Genomic DNA, 21496 nt, shown 5'->3' on the forward strand with positions numbered 1-21496 from the left:
GTTCAAAATACTAACTATGTGGATCAATTGTGTCGAATAATAACATATACATGCTCAAATTCGACAGAATCTAGAAGTCTGATGGATCAATGACCGTTCCTTACATGAACTGCAAATATCATGATCCCATCCTAATATTTGGTTACAATTTATATCTTTATAATCAATGTGTATAGCAGTCATTTACGTGTAGTTTCACTCTCCATCGGTGGTCTCTCACACATGCTCACACACTCTCTCCCGAGGTGTCTTTCTCGCACACATGCTCTCGATATAACCCTCCCTACCTCTCGTAACCATTTACGACTGTTTTCACTAACCTTTATCACAAGCACTCTTCCTCTCGCAAGCATACACACACACAATCCCCATCGACCCTTTCTATATACATAGACCTGCCTACGTGTCTCCTGTACGCACATTATCTTTAGGCCTGTCTCTCACGCATTGTCTCATACCTCTCTTCCTAATCGAAAACTATGATTCTAGCAGAGCATTCTGTAGGATGCCCCTTAAAGTTAGGTTGGATGAATTGTAATATCAGAGATAAAGGGGTTACCTTAGTCCGAGAACCTAGGGTTACAAATCCTAGTCGGCTTTGTCAATGGACACAGTGTCCTTCACAATTATGCTATCTTTGTCTTGTATGACTAGTCATCCATTGGTCTCCCTAAATGCGTCACGGGCCGACCAATGTGGCGCAGGAAGGAACTGAATGAAGGGCCTCACCTCGAACCACCGGACCTCATGCAGTGACACACCCTCTGCCCCCACGTCTCGTTATCTTCTCACACCCACATATACCAACACAGACACCACACACACAAAAATATTCTCCTAGTGCCTCTATCCATTCCCCCCTTGCATATACACACTCAAGGGAATCTCTCGCCGTGACGTCATATTCGTCTCTCTCTCTCTCTAGACCACTCTCATTTCTCATGCTATCTCTCCCACGACCCCCCCCCTGCCGGCCCCTCTATCCGTGCCTCTCTCAAATATGTAATACACACACATACCTCTCTAGGCCCTACCAAATGCATCAACTACACATTCACACAAGTTACATCACGTACCCCATTGATCTAAAAAGCCCTCTCTTCACATTTACTTCACATACAACATTCCTTTTGAATAAAGTGTGGCCAAAAAATTATTTTAGAATTTCTACATATATACAACATTACAAAGTTATATGGAGGAGTATGAACGCTAATTTGCATTGCATGGTGCCCACAATGCGTTATAGTGATTGCTTTTTGATCTTCATAAAGAACCATGTTCATTGAGTCTGATTCAACTAAAGTTGGAGAAACTAACATCCGCCAGCCACCTCTGTGCAAAGCTCGTCGGTAGAACCAGTCTCATGAACGCGGTCATGTAATGTCGGTCCGGGCTGCTTCATCCAACAATACCGCTGAATCAAGAAACAACAAAAATGACGGCAAGCAATATGTATATACCCACGCCCACAACTCCTTTATGTTCTACTCGTGCATATAACATATACGCATAGACCTGGCTTGGATGCCACTGTTGGGGAATGCAGTATTTAAATTTTTTTTACCTACGATCACGCAATATCTATCTAGGAGATGCACATTAACGAGAGGGGAGAGTGTGTCTACATACCCTCATAGACCGAAAGTGGAAACGTTTAGTAAGACGGTTGATGTAGTCGAACGTCTTGGCGATCCAACCGATCCAAGTACCGAGCACACGGCACCTCCGTGATCTGCACACGTTCAGCTCGATGTCGTCCCTCGAAATCTTGATCCATTGAGGCCGAGGGAGAGTTTCATCAGCACGACGGCGTGGTGACGGTGATGACGAAGCTACCGACGCAGGACTTCGTCTAAGCACTACAACAATATGACCGAGGTGGAAAACTGTGGAGGGGGCACCGCACACGACTAAGAGAAGACTTGGTGTGCCTTTGGGGTGGCCCCTTGCACACGTATATAAAGGAGGGGGGAAGAGGAGGCCGGCCTAGGAGGGGCACGCCTATAGGGGGAGTCCAACTAGGATTCCCAATCCTAGTTGGAGTCCCCTTCCTTTTCCAAGATGGAAGAGAGGGAAGGAGTAGGAGAGGGAGAAGGAAAGAGAGGGGGGCGCCGCCCCCTCCCTAGTCCAATTCGGACTTGCCATGGGGGGCGCACTACCACCCCTTGAGGCCCTTCTCCCATTTCCCGTATGGCCCATTAAGGCCCACTACTTCCCCTGGCGAATTCCCGTAACTCTCCGATACTCCGAAAAATACCCGAATCACTCGGAACCTTTCTGATGTCCGAATATAGCCTTCCAATATGTCGATCTTTACGTCTCGACCATTTTGAGACTCCTCGTCATGTTCGTGATCTCATCTGGGACTCCGAACAACCTTACGTACATCAAATCACATAACTCATAATACAAATCGTCATTGAACGTTAAGCGTGCAGACCCTACAGGTTTCAGAACTATGTAGACATGACCGAGACACATCTCTATTCAATAACCAATAGCGTAACCTAGATGCTCATATTGGCTCCTACATATTCTATGAAAATCTTTATCGGTGAAACCGCATAACAACATACTTTGTTCCCTTTGTCATCGGTATGTTACTTGCCCGAGATTCGGTCGTTGGTATCATCATACCTATTTCATTCTCGTTACCGACAAGTATCTTTACTCGTTCCATAATGCATCATCCCGTAACTAACTCTTTAGTCACATTGTTTGCAAGGCTTATAGTGACGAGCATTAGCGAGAGGGCCCAGAGATACCACTCTGAAACACAGAGTGACAAATCCTAATCTCGATATATGCCAACTCAACAAACACCATCGGAGACACCTGTAGAGCATCTTTATAATCACCCAGTTATGTTGTGACGTGCTATAGCACACAAGGTGTTCCTCCGGTATTCGGGAGTTGCATAATCTCATAGTCATAGGAACATGTATAAGTCATGAAGAAAGCAATAACAATAGGCTAAACGATCATAGTGCTAAGCTAACGGATGGGTCTTGTCCATAACATCATTCTCTAATGATGTGATCCCGTTCAAGAAATGACAACACACGTCTATGGCTAGGAAACTTAACCATCTTTGATCAATGAGCTAGTCTAGTAGAGGCATACTAGGGACACTTTGTTTGTCTATGTATTCACACATGTACTAAGTTTTTGGTTAATATAATTCTAGCATTAATAATAAAAATTTATCATGATATAAGGAAATATAAATAACAACTTTATTATTGCCTGTAGGGAATATTTCCTTCATGCAGCAGCCGACCCGAGGACTTCGGCAGGCGGCACGGGAACTGCAGCAGTCACACCCGGCCCGGGGGCTGCGGCAGCCGGCCGGGGACTTCACCAAGCGGCTCGGGGACTGCGGCAGTCGCACTAGGCCGGGGGACTTCACAACCCGGCCCGAGGGCTGCAGCAGTCAGCCCGGGGACTCCATCAACGCAGCAAGCGGGGACCGACTCCACCACACCGCCTCTCAACACAACCGCCCTAGTACCAGTGGCTGTGATGGCAGTGGACGCAATGCAGGCAGCATCCTGGGCGCAACCCATCCTCAATTTCCTGGTGACCAGAGAGCTGCCAGCCGATGAGATCTCGGCCGGGCAAGTGCAACACCGAGCAGGAGCCTACACGATAGCAAACAGAGAGCTTGTTAGACGCAGTGTGAGTGTGGTCTTCCAGCGCTGCGTAGAAACAGAGAAGGGCCAGGCATTCCTCAAAGATATCCACCAAGGCGAGTGTGACCACCACGCGGCCTCCAGATCCCTTGTCACCAAAGCTTTCAACCATGGTTTCTTCTGGCCGACTGCTTTGGAGGATGCCAAGGATTTGGTCAAGCATTGCAAGGGGTGCCAGAAATTCAGCTCCAAGCAACATCTGCCGGCTTCTGCACTCAAGACCATCCCCCTTACCTAGCCTTTTGCCGTCTAGGGCTGGACATGGTGGGACCATTCAAGACAGCACGCGGCGGCATGACCCATCTGCTTATCGCTGTGGACAAATTCACTAAGTGGATTGAAGCAAAGCCAATCAAGAAGTTGAACGGTCCGACTGATGTGACCTTCATCGCAGATATCACCGTCCGATATGGTGTACCACACAACATCATCACCGACAATGGCACAAACTTTGCCAAAGGCGCCTTGGCCCATTTCTGCGCGACACAGGGCATCCGACTGTACTTAGCATCCATTGCCCATCCACGGTCAAACGGCCAAGTCGAGCAAGCAAATGGCCTCATCTTGTCCGTCATCAAGCCCCCCGACTGGTCGAGCCACTAGAGCACTCGGCCGACTGCTGGATCGATGAGCTGCCGAGCGTCCTCTGGAGCCTCCGCACCACCCCGAACAAGTCAACCGGCTTCACTCCATTCTTTCTCGTGTATAGTGCCGATGCTGCCATCCCAACTGACATTGAGTTCGACTCACCTTGCGTCACCATGTACACTAAGGCGGAGGCAAAGGAAGCACGAGAAGACGGCGTCAATCTGCTGGAAGAGGGCCGGCTTTTGGCACTCAGCCGGTCCGCCATCTGCCAGCAGAGTCTGCGCCGATACAACAGTCAGAAGGTCAAGCCTCGATCTTTCGAAGAGGGAGACCTTGTGCTCCACCTGATCCAGCGAGCAGCCGGACAACACAAGTTCTCAGCCCCTTGGGAAGGCCCCTTCATCATTAGCAAAGCCTTGGGCAATGACTCGTACTACTTGATCGATGCACAGAATCCCAGGGCATGCAAGAGGGACAACTCCACAAGGAATTAGAGCCCCCATGGAATGCAAATCTCCTTCGAATATTTTACATTTCATGCAGTATGTACCACGCTACCTTTTGTATTAAGTGCTAAGACATCGGGTCCCTCGAGGAGCACTCGGGGGCTACCCTTTTTATCTACATGATAAGTTTTTATGCCTACGAATGTATTATTTCATAATCCTGACTAGCACCGGGTTCGACCAGTCGGCCCAGGGGCTAGCGGCCTTGTACTATGTCGGTGCTACCTGTAGTCGGAGAAGTAGTGTGCCGGCATCTAAGCCCTCTCTCACCATAAGACGCAGCTCGCAGACCGACTGTCCGGCTGGCAAGAGTTAAAGGCGGGAAATAGTGCCCACGTGAAAAATGGCTAAGTAAAAAAGCATTCACATAGGCCAAGCTGGCTCCCCGCCTCACTGACCGGCTGCTGAGCAGCCAGCAGGCTGGCTTCTTACTTAAACATGCTACATTCTAAGTGGCCAAAGTACTTGTCCTCCCAAATGGCTAAGTACTTGACCCAGCCACAGACCACTGAGCGGCTGCCTGGCTGGCAAGGCAGTAGCTAAGGGAGGGAGGCAAAGGAAAACGCCAAAAGAACGGAAAAGCAAGACAAGTCAAAACTCGGCAAAGCATAGCTCGTGCGAGAATTAATTTACATAGGAAAAGGCCCTTGGCCGGCATTCAACAAAGTTTGAATACACACCCAGCGGGTGGAACTGCGCAAATTTAACAAGTTTGTTCAAAAGACTACCAAAGCAGGAAAAAATAAAATAAAGTTGGCTGCGTAGGCCAGAGGAGCAGCAGGCGGGTCCGTCAGGTTGGTGGAGTCGGCGGCGCCAGCTGGCGGGGTGGTCGTCTGGCGAGTCTCGGCTTGACCATTGAGGGAGTCCTAGATTAGGGGGTATCCGGACAGCTGGATTATATCCTTTGGTCGGACTGTTGGACTATGAAGATACAAGATTGAAGACTTCGTCTCGTGTCTGAATGGGACTCTACTTGGCGTGGAAGGCAAGCTAGGTAATACAGATGTATATATCTCCTCCTTTGTAACCGACCTTGTGTAACCCTACCCCCCTCTGGTGTCTATATAAACCGGAGGGTTTTAGTCCGTAGGACAACAGACAATCATACCATAGGCTAGCTTCTAGGGTTTAGCCTCTCCGATCTTTTGGTAGATGAACTCTTATAATACCCATATCATCAAGAATAAATCAAGCAGGACGTAGGGTTTTACCTCCATCAAGAGGGCCCGAACCTGGGTAAAACATCATGTCCCCTGCCTCATGTTACCATCCGCCTTAGACGCACAGTTCAGGACCACCTACCCGAGATCCGCCGGTTTTGACACCGACATTGGTGCTTTCATTGAGAGTTCCTCTGTGGCGTCGTTGTAAGGATGGATGCCTCGTCTCGTTGTTAAAAGCAACATCACCGCCGAGGGAGCTCTGGCTGTCAGCCAAACTCTCTAGCTCATGACTGCCCGTTCAGCCGCTGCACCGACAATGACTTCTCGGGTCATCAAAAACAGCCTCCACGTCGGCTCGGAAGTCGCCGACCAGATGGATCCAATGGAGCTCTTTTCCCTAAACGAACTCTTGGATCGCATCGCCGCCTTGGGAGTCGCTACGAACTATGATCGGATTGGGCTTAAACCCGATCAAAGGGAGATTAACTCTCCACCAGTCACCCATCATGTTGTGGTGGTGGAGGAACAATGCGGCAAGTCTTCCTCTATTTTGAGGACTAAATATGTCTGGATTCCTGAGCTCTCTGAGCCGGATACACGCTTACGGGAGGACATTACCCAAGCCCTGAACCTAGAATCAAGCAGCGGGACAAATTTATCGGGTAACACTCCGGAACCCAAACTTCCAAGATTGGAAAATCCTCGGCCCCTGGGTCTCAGATCGGGTAGGGATTCAGACTCAAATCCACCCACCCACCCAGACATAAACGATCTTTCCCACATAAGGCAAGAGCCCCATGAAACAATACATCATTATTGGGCCAGATTCCTCCTTGTGATGAACAAGGTTAAGGACTGTCACGAGGAAGATGCAGTCTCACTTTTTTGCAATAATTGCACAGACAAGGGAATCCTTAACGCCTTAAGTCGCCGTGACATATCACTCTTTGCTGAATTGGCGTTAATAGTACGAAAGTACTGTGCGATGGAAAGCGCCTGGAAAACCGAAACGAAATTTTGGGATAATCCGGCTCTGAATATACACCCAGTCCGAAGTAAAAGGGTGCACTATCATAAGACGCCCGAGCTAGTTGCAAAGAAACAAAACCCCTCTACAGGGCATGGAACCGTACTGGAGGGATGGCTTAATGGACCCTGCAAAATTCACAGTACAACGGATACAATACCAACACACAACCTTAGAGCATGTTGGATACTCCGGCAGGTGGCCAAAAGTGGTGAGGATCTTCTCATCCCAAATGCCACAAAGCACCATCCCGTGGATAATAAAACGGTGTTAAAAGTCTTTGAGACCTTTGCGTTACATAATAGGCACAAGCGAACACTCCGCAGCATGGCCGAAATCTGCCACGTAGCAGCAATAAATCCATGGAGTGACACAGCTATTACCTTCAATGCCAGTGACGAACCTAAATTCCGAACAGCTTGAGCACCAGCTGCACTGGTCCTTAGTCCAACTGTGGACGGCTTTCGACTCACCAAAGTACTTATGGACGGTGGTAGCGGATTAACCCTCATCTATGAGGAAACTCTTCAAAAAATGGAAATAGACTGAAACCGCATTAAGCAAAGTAGCACAACCTTCAGGGGAATCATACCCAGTCGGGAGGCACAATGCGCTTGGAAAATCGCACTAGATGTGGTATTCGGTACGCCATAGAATTATAGGTCCGAAGAAATTACATTTCAAGTGGCCCCGTTCAGCAGTGGATACCACGCCCTTTTAGGGCGTGAGCCATTCACGATCTTCCAAGCCGTACCCCATTACGGATACATGAAGCTCAAAATGCCCGGGCCCAACGGAATCATCACCCTTGCTAGTGATCCGGACACAACACTCCAAGCCGAAAACAAAACAGCCGCACTGGCCCTCGAGGCATTATCCGAGGCCCTCTCGACCGAGGAGCTAACCACGCTACGCTCCAGAGTGGACAGGGACGACGTGATACTCGATAAGAGATCCAAGTCCACCTCTTTTAAACCAGCGGATGAAATAGTCAAATTCCAAGTCCACCCAACGGACCCTACAAAAACAGCCTCCATCGGGGCACAGTTAAAACCCGTCATGGACGACGCACTACGAGAGTTTCTGCGCGAGAATTGGGACATATTCTCCTGGCACCCCTTAGACATGCCAGGAATCCCACGAAGGCCGACCGAGCATAGCCTCAATATCATAAAGGGATTCAAGCCGGTCAAGCAAGCTCTTCGGTGTTTCTCCGAACCTAAGAGACATGCCATGGGAGAGGAACTAGCCAAGTTATTGGAGGCCGGATTCATCAGAGAGATAAAACACCCGGACTGGCTAGCAAACCTGGTGATGGTACCAAAGAAGGATAAATCCTGGCGCCTTTGTGTCAATTTCAAGGACCTCAATAAAGCTTGCACAAAGGATCCCTTCACCCTCCCCCGCATCGACCAAATTATCGATGCTACCGCAGGACACGAGTCATTGTGTTTCCTCGACGCATACTCCGGTTACCACCAAATCAAGATGGCGGAGTCTGACCAAGCCGTGACGACATTCATCACACCATACGGTCCCTTTTGTTTCAACACAATGCCTTTTGGGCTCAGAAATGCCAGCGCAACATATCAGCGCATGATTCAGACATGTCTGGAGAAACAAGTTGGCAAAATTGTAGAGGCATACGTAGACGATGTGGTCGTCAAAACCAAAAACGTCGACTCTTTGATAGACGACTTGAGGCTCACATTCGATAACCTCCGAACATACGACATTAAGCTCAATCCGGAAAAATGCGTTTTCGGCATACCAGCCGGAAAACTCCTGGGTTTCATTGTCTCCAGTAGAGGTATTGAAGCTAACCCGGCCAAAATCCGAGCTTTGTCACAGTTGGCTACCCCAACAGACCTCAAACAAATCCAAAAGTTAACAGGATGCGTGGCGGCTCTAAGCCGCTTTATCTCCCGCTTAGGAGAAAAGGATTTACCCTTTATCGCCTCCTCCGGCGCACCAAACACTTTGAGTGGACGGACGCTGCCACAGCCGGATTGGCAACCAACCCAATCCTAGCCGCGCCAAACATCTTCGAACCAATGTTGTTGTACATTGCAGCAACCCATCAAGTTGTAAGCGCAGTGCTTGTCGTCGAATGAGAAGCTGACGGACATAAATTCCCTCTTCAAAAGCCGGTAAACTATGTATCCACTATCCTCACTCCATGCAAATCATGGTACCCACATTATCAAAAGATAGCCTACGCGGTATTCATGGCATCCCAGAAGCTGCGACACTACTTTCAAGAGTGTTCGATTACAGTAGCCTCAGAAGTGCCACTTAATGATATTATAAACAACCGTGACCCTACGGGCCAGATTGCCAAATGGGCTATTGAGCTCCTCCCTTTTGACATAACATACAAACCTCGACGAGCCATTAAGTCACAAGTATTGGCCGACTTTGTCGCCGAATGGACGGAGGCCGAACTCCCTAAGGAGTACGGTGCATACTCCAATTGGATCATGCACTTCGACGGTTTGTCACATCCCTGTGTTAGTCATGCATTAGGTTTGGTTGAACATGTGCATCATGTTTAAATTTATTTTAAATTTGAAATGGGGATGACAGAACCCCCAACACCCCCCTGGAACAACTAGGGTTTACTAAAAACTTTTTCAATGAACCTGAAATGCCCTTCTAAAAAGCCCACCCTTTTTGTTTTGGGTTAAAACCTTTGACAAAAATGGTGCACATTTTTCTAGGACATCTTAAGGTCATTGGATTAATTCTTATAGTATTTGCATTTGGGCATTTAAATGCTATAAAATATTTTAAATGCTCAAATAATCATAAGCTAAAATGTTTGCTGTTGGATATATTCTAAGCAGTAGCCATGATTAATTTTATGATTTTTGGAAATGCCCTGGCATTTTTAATAGAGCCCTAAAGTTACAGAAATAATAGAATAAATGAAAAACAGAAAAAGAGAGAGAGAACAGAGACTTACCTGGCGCAACCCACCTAGCCCACCAGCTCGGCCCAGCCCACTGGCTCCTGCCAGTCGTCCTCCTCCTCTTGCCAGGAGGACGAGAGGCGCGTGGCCGGCGCCCGCGGCCACACGCCGGCCACCTCCTGCTTCTGCCGACGCCCCGGGCGCGCCTACGAGTGCCACGCACTCCCTCTCGTTCCCCTCTCATTCTCCCCACTCTCCCCGTGCCCCTCTCCCTCCTCTGGTTCTCTCCCCATCCCCTGCCGAGCGCGGCCGTCGCCGCCGACAAGCACCACCGCAGCCACCGCCTCTCCCTCGCTTCTCTGCCCGGCCCAGAGGCTCCGCCTCGACCCCCTCTTCCTTCCACCCCGAGCCACGCCACCGTGGGAGCCCCACATCACCTCCACGAGTCATCTTCCCCGAGCACGGCCGCCGGACTCCATCGACGGATTCGCCGTGCCAAGCCGTCTCCGAGCAAGCCGAGCCCCTCTTCATGATCGCTGTGAGCTCCGCCACCGTTTCTCCCTCTCCCCGCGCTCGTTCGCGTCCTCTAACCACCATGGCCATCGGAGCCGAAGCTCGCCGCCGCCACCGCACTTCACCATCGTGGCCACAGCCACGTTGGGTCGCAACCGCGCATGCCATCGTCTTCAACGCACTCGCCGTTGCCCGTAGCACCCCCGCACGCCCCTCGCCGTGCCTGCTAGCGACTAGTTCGACCTCGCCCGAACTACGGCCGCTGCGGACGTGCTCGCCGCCGTTGTTTCCGGCCACCCCAGCTCCACCCATTGCCACCACTCAACGCGGCTCACTCCCCGCATCACATAGATGGTCTCCGCCGTCCTTTTGGACGCCGGAGTGCAAAACCAGCGCTGCTCCGCCGTGTCTGGCCTCGCCGGCGGCTAAACGCCGGCGAGTTTGACCACTTTTGACCGTTTACTGACGCGTGGGCCCAGGTTGACTTCCCCCCTGAGCCTATGACAGGTGGGAACGGCCTGCTAATTAGTTTAGGATTAGTGTTAACTAATTTTAATTAGTTTAGTAACTGACATGTGGGCCCATGCCCCACTGACATTTAATTAGTACTAACTTAATCCTGTTAATTAGCTGAGACACTGACAGACAGGGCCCAATAGTCAGGTTTGACTGGCCCTGGCTCCTTTGACTCGCTGACGTCACTCTGACGCAATGCTGACACAGTAAATCTTTTTCTGGATTTATTCTTTAATAGGAAATTCCAGAAAATAGCCAAAACTTCTAAAAATCATAGAAAATCAACCATAGCTCCAAATCAAACAATTTATATATGAAAAATGATCAGAAAAATTCAATCTATCCATCTGTAATGGTTTCATGCATGACAAAACAAGTTAACCTTGCTGTTTAAGAAAAATAAGATAATGCACTAATAAGGCTCTGTTAAATGAACTAACATTTGAATCTTTGATTCAAATGAGTTCATTCTCTTCTGTTTTAGCTTGCATTAGGCCAAGACACATTCATTTTGCCATGTCATAGCATGCATCATATTGTTGCATATTGTCATGTGTTGATTATGTTTGGTGTGTCCTTCGTGGTAGGTTCTGCCTCCAAGGATAACCCTGAGTATCCGTCTGAAGGGCAGTACCCTACTACCACTACATCAGGCAAGCAACCATTGATCATTCCAATACAAACCCATGTTCCCACTTCTGCTCTTGTTTACTGCATTAAGACAACGCGATTCAAACTGATGTGTGCTACGGTAGTTGAACCCTTATCCTCTGCATGACCTGTCATTGCCACAGTAACTAGATGAAACCCACTAGCATGTGTAGGAGTTGATTGAGCCATGTATGTGATTCCTACCTTGCTATGCCTGCTATGCTTAGAGTTGTGTCAGGTCTGGTTCATCCGGGTGATGGGCTAGAGTGAAATGATTATGTCGGTAATGTGAGGGAGATGTTGAACATCTTTTCCTAAAGGTATCGATGAGAGGCCATGTAGGAGTACATGGTGGGTTGTTTCATTGAGGTCGTCCATAAGAACTGAGATATGTATGCGTGATTTAAGGTTCAGCTACTACCACACATTGGGCCCTGAAATATGACCCCGCTCGACTTACTGACCCCTCTTGTCCTCTGTCCAGGAGTTGCAACTAGTTTCTGGTGTTTGTAGGTTATGTGTTGGCGGTCGTGCGTAGCACTGACCCTAGGGGTGGGCTATGATGCGGTAGATACACGGTGGCACGGTGTACCGAGTCGCCCGTTTGGTGTCTCGGGAACCCTGCACACATCGTTTGGGGCCGTTGAGAACACCCCGGCCGGATCTCCTTGCAGATGGAACCTGAATAGGTGATAAACCTGGAATAGAGACTTGTGCGGTTAGTCAGATCGTGGTCTACACCCACGTTGGTTTTCGCTTGAAGTCTGCCGAGCACATGTCGTGTGCAGACGCTAAGTGGTGGAAACATGTGTGAAGAAGAACACCCCTGGAGGGTATAAATCTATTCGAATAGCCGCGTCCGTGGTAAAGGACTACTTGGTTGCCTATACAGTTCATAGACAAGTTAATGGATACTACTAAAAGACTCAAGATAAGTGTGAGTACCGAGGATGGCCCTCTCGTAGGACGACGAGGGAGGATCCCCGGTGGAGTATTGTGTTGGTGATAGGTGGACTCGTGTGCGAAAAACTGTTTTTCTAGTGGAGTCTCGTAGGATAGCTTAGCCAAGACTCAAAGCTGGCTTGCTGCAATAACACCACCACCTTCTTGAGAACAAGCATGTATAGTAGGTTCTGATGTAAGACTTGCTGAGTACCTCTGTACTCATGTTTGCTTAATTACTGTTTTCAAACGACAACACCGCCCCTTCTGATGGGTTCTACATAGACCTTGATGTCGACGAGTAACTAGCCACCCAGGTGGTGATCCTGGCCATGGAGGGCCCTATGTAGATAAAGAGGCTTCGAGAAGCCTTCTTTCTTTCTAGTGTCTGTACTTAGACTATTTGCTTCCGCATGTGCTTGTATGCTTGTATGACTTGAGTGTCGGTCGTGTGACCCCTACCTGTATGAACATGTTATGTATGGCTCTCTCGAGCCTTTAAATAAAGTACTTGAGTTGTAGAGTTTTGTTGTGATGCCATGTTGTATTTGCACATATCGAGCATATTGTGTGTATGATTGAAATGCTTGGTATGTGTGGGATCCGACAATCTAGTTGTTTATCCTTGGCAGCCTTTCTTATGGGGAAATGTAGACTAGTGATTCTCGAGCCATAGTAGTCCGCTACAGCCCGGTTCACCAGAGTCCTGCTAGCCCAGCACTACTGCTCGGAACACTTGACCTTGCCGGCATGTGTTTCACTTCGTTCCTATGTCTGTCCCTTCAGGGAAATGTCACGGGGTGACATCCGGAGTCCTGCCTAGCCTGCTACAGCCCGGGTTCCCTGGAGTCCTGTTAGCCCAGTGCTACAGCCTGGATTCACACACTGATGACCGACATGCTTGATGTGATTCACGTATGCCTGTCTCCATAGGTTTGTGTCGCTTTGGGTTCACGACTAGCCATGTCGGCCCGGGTTCTCTGTCATATGGATGCTAGCGACACTATCATATACGTGAGCCAAAAGGCGCAAACGGTCCCGGGCCATGGTAAGGCGACACCCGTGGGGTTACCGTGCGTGAGGTCGCAATGTGATATGAGGTGTTACCGGCTAGATCGATGTGACTTGGAATCAGGGTCCTGACACGGTTCTAAAATGATGGCTGGTCTAGGGGCTGGCGTCGTCCTGACGTCCCCAACCAGAGATACCGTTCAATACTTACTGCAAATATTGTACACAGACTCCAACAACGCAGCCGAATACGAAGCCCTGTTGCATGGTTTTCAGATGGCAGTCTCCATGGGCATTCAACGCCTGGAGGTGCATGGGGATTCAAACCTGGCAATATCCCAAATAAATGGAGACTTTGACGCTAAGGATCCGAAAATGGTGGCCTACCGAAACACCATCCTAAAAATGTTAGCTCGGTTCAAGGGGCTCAAATTTCACCATGTGGCTCGGGAAAACAATCAGGCGGCGGATATCCTCGCCCACATCGACGCAAAACGCGATGCAGTCCCCCCAACATCTTTCCGGAAAGGCAGTTCAAGCCATCCGTAGTATGGGAAGGGGACACTGGCAACCATAGTCCAGACCCGGCCAAAATGCCCGATACTGAATACTCTGACACAACCGGAGGCCCCGCCACCGAAATCACACCTTCAGCCCACGTAATAATGGCCATTATAGCCCCGTGGACACAACCAGGAACTTCTGGAGGAACAAAATGAGGCACGCTGCATAGTGCGGCGATCTAAGGCCTACAGGGTCCATGAGGGAGAATTGTATAAAAAAGCACTACCGGAGTCCTTCAAAGATGCATCTCCGAAGAGCAAGGGCGAAACCTTTTAGCAGAAATCCACGCCGGACTCGGCGATCACCACGCCGCAGCCTGGGCTCTTGGAAGCAAGGCCTTCTGTACAGGATTCTATTGCCCAAAGGCCCGGGCAGATTCACAGGACTTGGTCCAACGTTGCGCCAGTTCCCAGCTCTTTGCAAATCAAAGCCACATGCCACCCACCGCCCTTCAAACAATCCCCATTATGTGGCCCTTTGCGGTCTGGGGGCTTGACATGGTTGGACCCCTTAAAGGAGGAACCCACAAGAAAAAATACTTAGTGGTCATGGTGGATAAACTCACCAAATGGGTAGAGGCCAAGCCTGTTAAAACAGCCGAATCCGGACCAGTGATAGACTTCATATCTGGGGTCGTACACCGTTATGGCATCCCCCACAGCATCATCACTGACAACGGCACAAAATTCACAGCCGATGAGGTAAAACTCTGGTGCAACAAAATGGGCATCAAGCTCGATTATGCTTTAGTCTATCAACCACAAACCAACGGCCAAGTCGAGCAAGCGAACGGTCTTATAATGAGCGGCATTAAACCCAGATTAGTGCATTCCTTAACGGAGTCTAACACGCACTGGGTAGAGGAGCTCGACTCCGTACTCTGGGGGCTGCAGACCACGCCGAATCGTAGTACCGGATACACACCCTTCTTTATGGTGTATGACGCAGAGGCAGTCTTGCCCTGTGACATAATTCATGACTCACCTCGAGTGCGCATGTACGAAGAAAGAGAAGCCGAGCTCGATCGGCAGGACGGTCTGGACATCTTGGAGGAGGAGCGCAACGTAGCCAAAGCCCGTTCCGCATTTTATTAGCAACAGGCTCGCAGATAACAAAGCAGAGAAGTACGGCCCAAAACTTATAACGTTGGCGAACTAGTTCTATGCCTGCCGGATAAGAAAAAGAACAAGCTCGAGTCCAAATGGGAAGGTCCCTTCATTATTGACCAAGTTCTAACCGGTGGAGCGTACCGACTGCAGGATGCATCGACTAGTAGACTCGAGCCGAACCCATGGAATGCGGCCAGGCTCCGAAGATTCTACGCCTAGCGCCGGACCCTATGTCCGTCCCCTCCCTTTGTCCATTTTTTGCATGTACATTATCTGTCTTGTTTTCCTTTCTTCCTTTCTGTTATTATTTCTCTAGGCCTTTAAGGGCCAACTTGTGCCTCGCTTGCACATTATAGATGCGCTAGCCGCGCTCATAATACCTGGGGGCTTCTTTCACAGAAGCTTAATTATTTATCTGGGCCTCTGGCTAGCCGCATGTACCTTTTTTGCCATTATATGCATCGATATGACTTAAGTTTTGGCGAAGCTGGGTTGCCTGGCTCTTGTATTTATGCCCTACGTTCCCGTTAATTCGGCTAGGGCATAAGGGGATCACCTCTGTGATTGTTGCTGCCGGGTTAGCCGGACGTGTACCTCAGACCGGTGGAAGCCGAAAGCTAGCGTTCTTAAGGGAATATTCTGTCGGTGAACAAAAGATGATTTTTATTTATTGTCCATATCTGCCCCAGATGTTTTTCCTGCATTTCCTGTCGCAGTCCAGACATGCACTTTAGGGCATGATTACCCAGGGAAAGGAACCCTTAACGGAGCTATTCTCCCTGGAAGATGTTTCTCACTACCCATGTAATATAACATAACTAGTTGGACACTTGTCTGTTCAAGCACTTATGACCCCTACACCTGGTCTCCACGCATGCCCCGGTTCTTATATAACTGCGCGGGTATTCGGATACACTCCGGACTATCGGGTCCCGAGGTTGAAGCGAAAAGGTCCGCCAAGACAAATGATCTACAATCCGGCTAGAAGGCATTATACATGTCACTTTCATTACATAGTCATGCAGACTGACTAAATTCCTCTTATATACCATCCAACAGGCGGTCTAGCTTACAATCCTGTTGGGAATACTTTGCGGCTAATTCTACTTGCCATAAACTAAGTTAACGCGGATCTATTTTCCGTCGGGCCCCACAGGTCCGACCTCGGCCATGTGATTTGGGTCTGCCTTGGTATACCGCGTCTTCACCATGGCCCAGGCTTCTCTGGCACCCTGTCGGCAGGCTGATATCTTCCATAATCGGAAGCACCGCCGTGCTCCCTTGAGCTTCTCCACAAGCTCTGCAATGCCTTCTGTCAGGCCTGGGCAACACCCTGCATCACCTGCCGAACTTGTTCATGTAGATGTGACAGCTCGGATAGAAGATCACCCGCCGACCCGGGCATTTCCTCCGCGGGACGACCCTTCGGCATACCTACAGACATAACGTTGTTAGTCAGCTTCTTTGCCGAACTCCTTTAAAAGGATTCATTCAAGAACTTACTGAATATGCTGCGCCAAAGCCGCTTATTGTCCTTCTCGGAGTCTGCAAGCTGGCCCCGAATGTCTTTTTGTTCCACGCTCAGCTTAATATTGGCATCTTGGAGATTGTTTTTCTCCCGCCTAACCTTAGTCAGCACGCGTTTGCCAGCCTCTAGCTGTCGCATAACATGCTGGTCCTCCAGATTTTCTCTGGATTCATCTTCAACATGTGTTGTTAGATCTGCAGCCATGCCGCACACTATATGGTAACCATCATTCTTTAAAGTAAATGTTACCAGTAGGTGACTTTTTCGGTTCCTGCAATGCGGCCACAGCAGCCCGCAGTTGGGTCTTGCATTCCTCTAGCTCCTGTGACAGCCTAGTATTCCTCTCTGTAAGAACCTGCATAATAAAGATGATCCTTAAATCAGTTTTGCTAACTGTTTCAAGTCTCAGGGGCTACTATTACATATAAATCATCAGATTTACTTACCCGTACATCCTTTACATACTGATCCGTGGCTCTGGCTAGACCATCTTGAGCAGCTCAGAGGTACGCCTATCCAGAATTGAAGGCATCAAATGCCTCTGGTGAGAAACAAGCATCACGGAGTACGGCCTGGTGGCGCCTATGATTCATGGTGCTTTCCACCTCTGAGTTTGTAGAGGATAATCTATCTGCATCCTCTGTAGGGGGATTACCTGGCGCCCGCCCCATATCGGCTTCCGCCTCTATGTCCGGTCCTGGCTCCCGGCTGGTGGAAGCGTGATTAGTAACATCGCCGGACATATTCCGGTGACCGTTTTTTCTGTTAAAGAAACACGTGCGTCATTATATTTCAAGAAAGACGACAACCACGGAGCGTGGTTTGTTATACCTTTGCGTCGGCGTCTCCATCCTGACCGCCTTCCTTTTTGGCCTACCCGGCCTCGGTGCCTCATGTTGGCGCGTTGCTGCGGGTTCGGCAGGGCGCCCCGAATGCCTTCCCTGTAAAAATGCCATGTGTATATGGTGAGTGAAGTGTCTAAAAGGGGATCCTAGTTTTGGAGTTGGGATTTTTGGTTTTTCTTATGTGCGATGCAGGGAGCAATCCGGGATAGTCGGCCATAATGGCCACCATGGCATCGTCGCAGCTTAACTGATAGAACTACCGGTCTATCAGCTCCACGAATATAACCAAATCTTCTTCAAGTCCGAAGTTGAGGGCCCGGTCAGGGTCCTCTGGTTGTGGAGAAGGGCTGCTGACCTCCTTTATGGCTTTTCGCAGTTCCTGCCGCAAGGTGGCAAGGTGAATACTTACGACAAAGAATGCGGGAAAAATGGGAGCAGGGAGATATAACTTACCCAGCTTGATGCGGGTGAACTCCTCTTCCTCACCCTTGAACAATTCGGACAGAATTTTCGCTAAAGCGGCAGCATTGTCCGGACCCTTACGCCCGCAGCGGGTGGCATCATACGCCCCGTTATAACACCACAAGGGGTGCCCACGATATTGAAGTGGTTGCACTCCCCGCATTATGAAAATCGACATAACTTCGATTACTGTCAATCCTGATCGAGCCAGTGCTTTAATTCGGTTCATCATATAGAGGACTTCTCCATTGTCTTCCACCTGGGGGCTCCATGGGCGCCAACTTCGGCGTTTCATTAGAGGAGCATTGTTGAACTCAGGAAGACCCCGCCGAACAGGGTCCGGAAGGGGAACATCCTCCATATAAAACCATTCTAAAGGCTAGTCTTCGGGTGACTTCTTCGGAGTATCAGACAGGTATCCGGTATCGGCGATGCGCCATATTTCGCTGTGCCCACTTGATAAAGTGACCCCCTCTTTGTGTGAGGGACGAGGCAAAATAGCCTTTTCCACAGCTCGAAGTGAGCCTCGCAGCCCAGGAACAACTCACAGAGAGCCACATAGCCGGCGATATGTAGGATGGAGACTGGGGTGAAATTGTGTAATTGGAGGCCGTAGAACTCCAGGAGCCCGTGGAGGAACGAATGAATTGGAAATCCGAGTCCCCTTAATAGATAGGGAACAAGGCAGACCCGTTCCCCCATAGAGGGATAGGGAAAGCTCTCCACTTGCTCCCCACCATTATAGGTGGCAAGCCCGGCTCGAATGGGCACCATGTACGCTGGAGGGAGAAATCCCTTAGTCTGCAGTTCGACTAAATGACTGTGTGGGACTGAACACCTTTCCCAATCACCAGGCTTAAGGCTTCGGGGGCGGGAGGAGGAGCTACGGAGGTCGGCCATGCTAAAATGGATCTTTCCGGAACGCACTCTGATGGACTCTCGCTGGGGGAGGATGGTATGGATCGGATCTAAGGATCCCCATCCCTTTAATAGACAATTTATTTATCTAGCTAGGGGGGCGAACGTAAAAACGCCCTGGCGCCTCGTATTCATTCAATGCATGGGAGAAAGCCCTTATTGGGCCCAGAAGCCAAGAGGTCCAAACATTTATGGGACCGGACACTGCTTTACAAACGTTCGAACGATGGAGAAGAACCCGCCTTGCAACGCCGAAGACAATACTACGCACCGGACTCATCGTCATTGCAGCCTGGTTTGGGGGCTACTGAGGGAGTCCTGGATTAGGGGGTATCCGGACAGCCGGATTATATCCTTCGGCTGGACTGTTGGACTATAAAGATACAAGATTGAAGACTTTGTCTCATGTCCGGATGGGAAACTACTTGGCGTGGAAGGCAAGCTAGGCAATACGGATGTATATATCTCCTCCTTTGTAACCGACCTTGTGTAACCCTAGCCCCCTCTGGTGTCTATATAAAATGGAGGGTTTTAGTCCGTAGGACAATAGACAATCATACCATAGGCTAGCTTCTAGGGTTTAGCCTCTCCGATCTCGTGGTAGATCAACTCTTGTAATACCCATATCATCAAGAATAAATCAAGGAGGACGTAGGGTTTTACATCCATCAAGAGCGCTTGAACCTGGGTAAAACATCGTGTCCCCTGCCTCCTGTTACCATCTGCCTTAGACGCACAGTTTAGGACCCCCTACCCGAGATCCGCCGGTTTTGACACCGACAACCACCGTCGGCAGCAGTCGGCGCACTCCCACGCGGCTCGTTGCTCGATGCTTGATTGAGCTGAGGCTGGCTGTCCACTCTGTCCTACGGCGCGTCATCTTCACCATCCTCGCCTTCCTCGTCCTCGCCCTCATCGTTGGAGGCAATTTCCTCCACCGAGAACTCATTGTCGTTCAGATTTAGCTCGAACCAGTTCAGCGGCACCTCAACGCCCTCCTCGTCTAGCTCGGGGAGGAAGACACCGGTCTCGGTGTACTCGGCAATCGCCACCGCACGTCGAGTGAGCGCAGCCCCCACAGCCGCCAACTCTTCGCTGGCCTCCTGCCAGAACGTGGCCAACTAGTCTAGGTTCAGCTCAGGATGGCATTCCTTGACGAACTCCAAGGCTCTCCGGGCGCCTTCCCGAGCAAAGGAGCCCTTCCAAGCCTCAAAGTAGTTGATTGCCACCTCTAACCAGTCGGCTGTCCTGCTGGGGGTGCGTGGACCTTGGACACCCGGCCAGAGGGTGGAAACCAGCTGAGACTCGACGCGCTGAAGGCGGCGGAGCATACGGTGGGCCGGCTGCAGGCGCGCCCTGAAGGCCAGGAGTTGCTTGTTCATGTTTCGAGGCGCGTTGAGCAGGATCTCCACTCCTTCACTCATGCGCTCGTCGTGGCGAGCCTCGATGGCTTGGCCGTTGGCGACGGCATATCCAGGAAAGAAGTCTACGCAAAGAAGAACAAGGATCAGAAGTCGGAAGCCGACTCTGGATATAGTCGGCGGTAATCCCAAAGAAAAAGAAGTTTACCATCGATCATGTCCTCAATCTCGCCGTAGCCAGCGGTGAGGATCGCCTCCTTCTCGACCTACTTTGAGCGCTCAGTCTCAAACTCGGCCTGGAGGGCGTGTTTCGCCTCCTTGAGCTTCTGGACATCCGCCTTGTGCTGGGCCACCTGGTCCGCCAACTTCTTGGCCAGGCGGTCGGAATTGCCAATTGGTGTGGGGCTTAGCCAGCGGGCCAACTATATAAGCCGGCAGATTGACGAAGTGCAGCGTCGGGTGGACATTCTTGACGTAGAAATAAGATTTTTGACACAGCTTGACCGACTGTGTCAAGCTGATAGTCGGGAAGCAGTTCCATGCACCCGAACGTCGCACCGTGATGAAGGCTCCGCACTGAGCTGCCTCATTCTAGGCAGCGGTGCCGAGCTTGGTGTAGAAGAACTCCCCCCAGAGCTCGATGGTGGGGAGAACGCCAAGGTAACCCTCGCAGAGCGTAACAAAGGCGGACAACAGCACCACCGTGTTCGGCGTGAGGTGGTGCGGCTGGAGTCGATAGAATTGGAGAGAGCGGAAGAAGCTGCTTGCCGGTAGGCCCAGGCCGTGAAGGAAATGCGACCGGAAGATGACGCGTTCGCCATCCTCCGACGCCGGCGAGATCTATGTCTCGAGGGGAGTGCATACCTGTATGTAGTTCTCACCGGGAAGCCCCCACATCTGGCGGAGGAAAGCGAGGTGATCCTCATGGACATTGGAGCCGTCCTAAGTGCCGGCCCGTTCACCCAACGGAGGCACGGCGCGGCACGAACGTGCGAGCTCGTGGTGGAGCAGCAACACTACGGGGAGGATAAACTCGGCATCGATGGGCTGTAGCAGCACTTCAGTGAGAGGCAGGAGTCCTACGGCAGCACTAAGAAGAAGGAGAAAGGAGAAGGGAGAGGAGGGCGCGTGTGCATCTGCCGCCCCCTCCTCCCCCTACTTATAGCCCCAAGCGGCGGAGCCGAGG

The sequence above is a fragment of the Triticum urartu genome, chromosome 5 (genome assembly GCF_003073215.2).
Source record: "Triticum urartu cultivar G1812 chromosome 5, Tu2.1, whole genome shotgun sequence".
Lineage (NCBI taxonomy): Eukaryota > Viridiplantae > Streptophyta > Magnoliopsida > Poales > Poaceae > Triticum > Triticum urartu.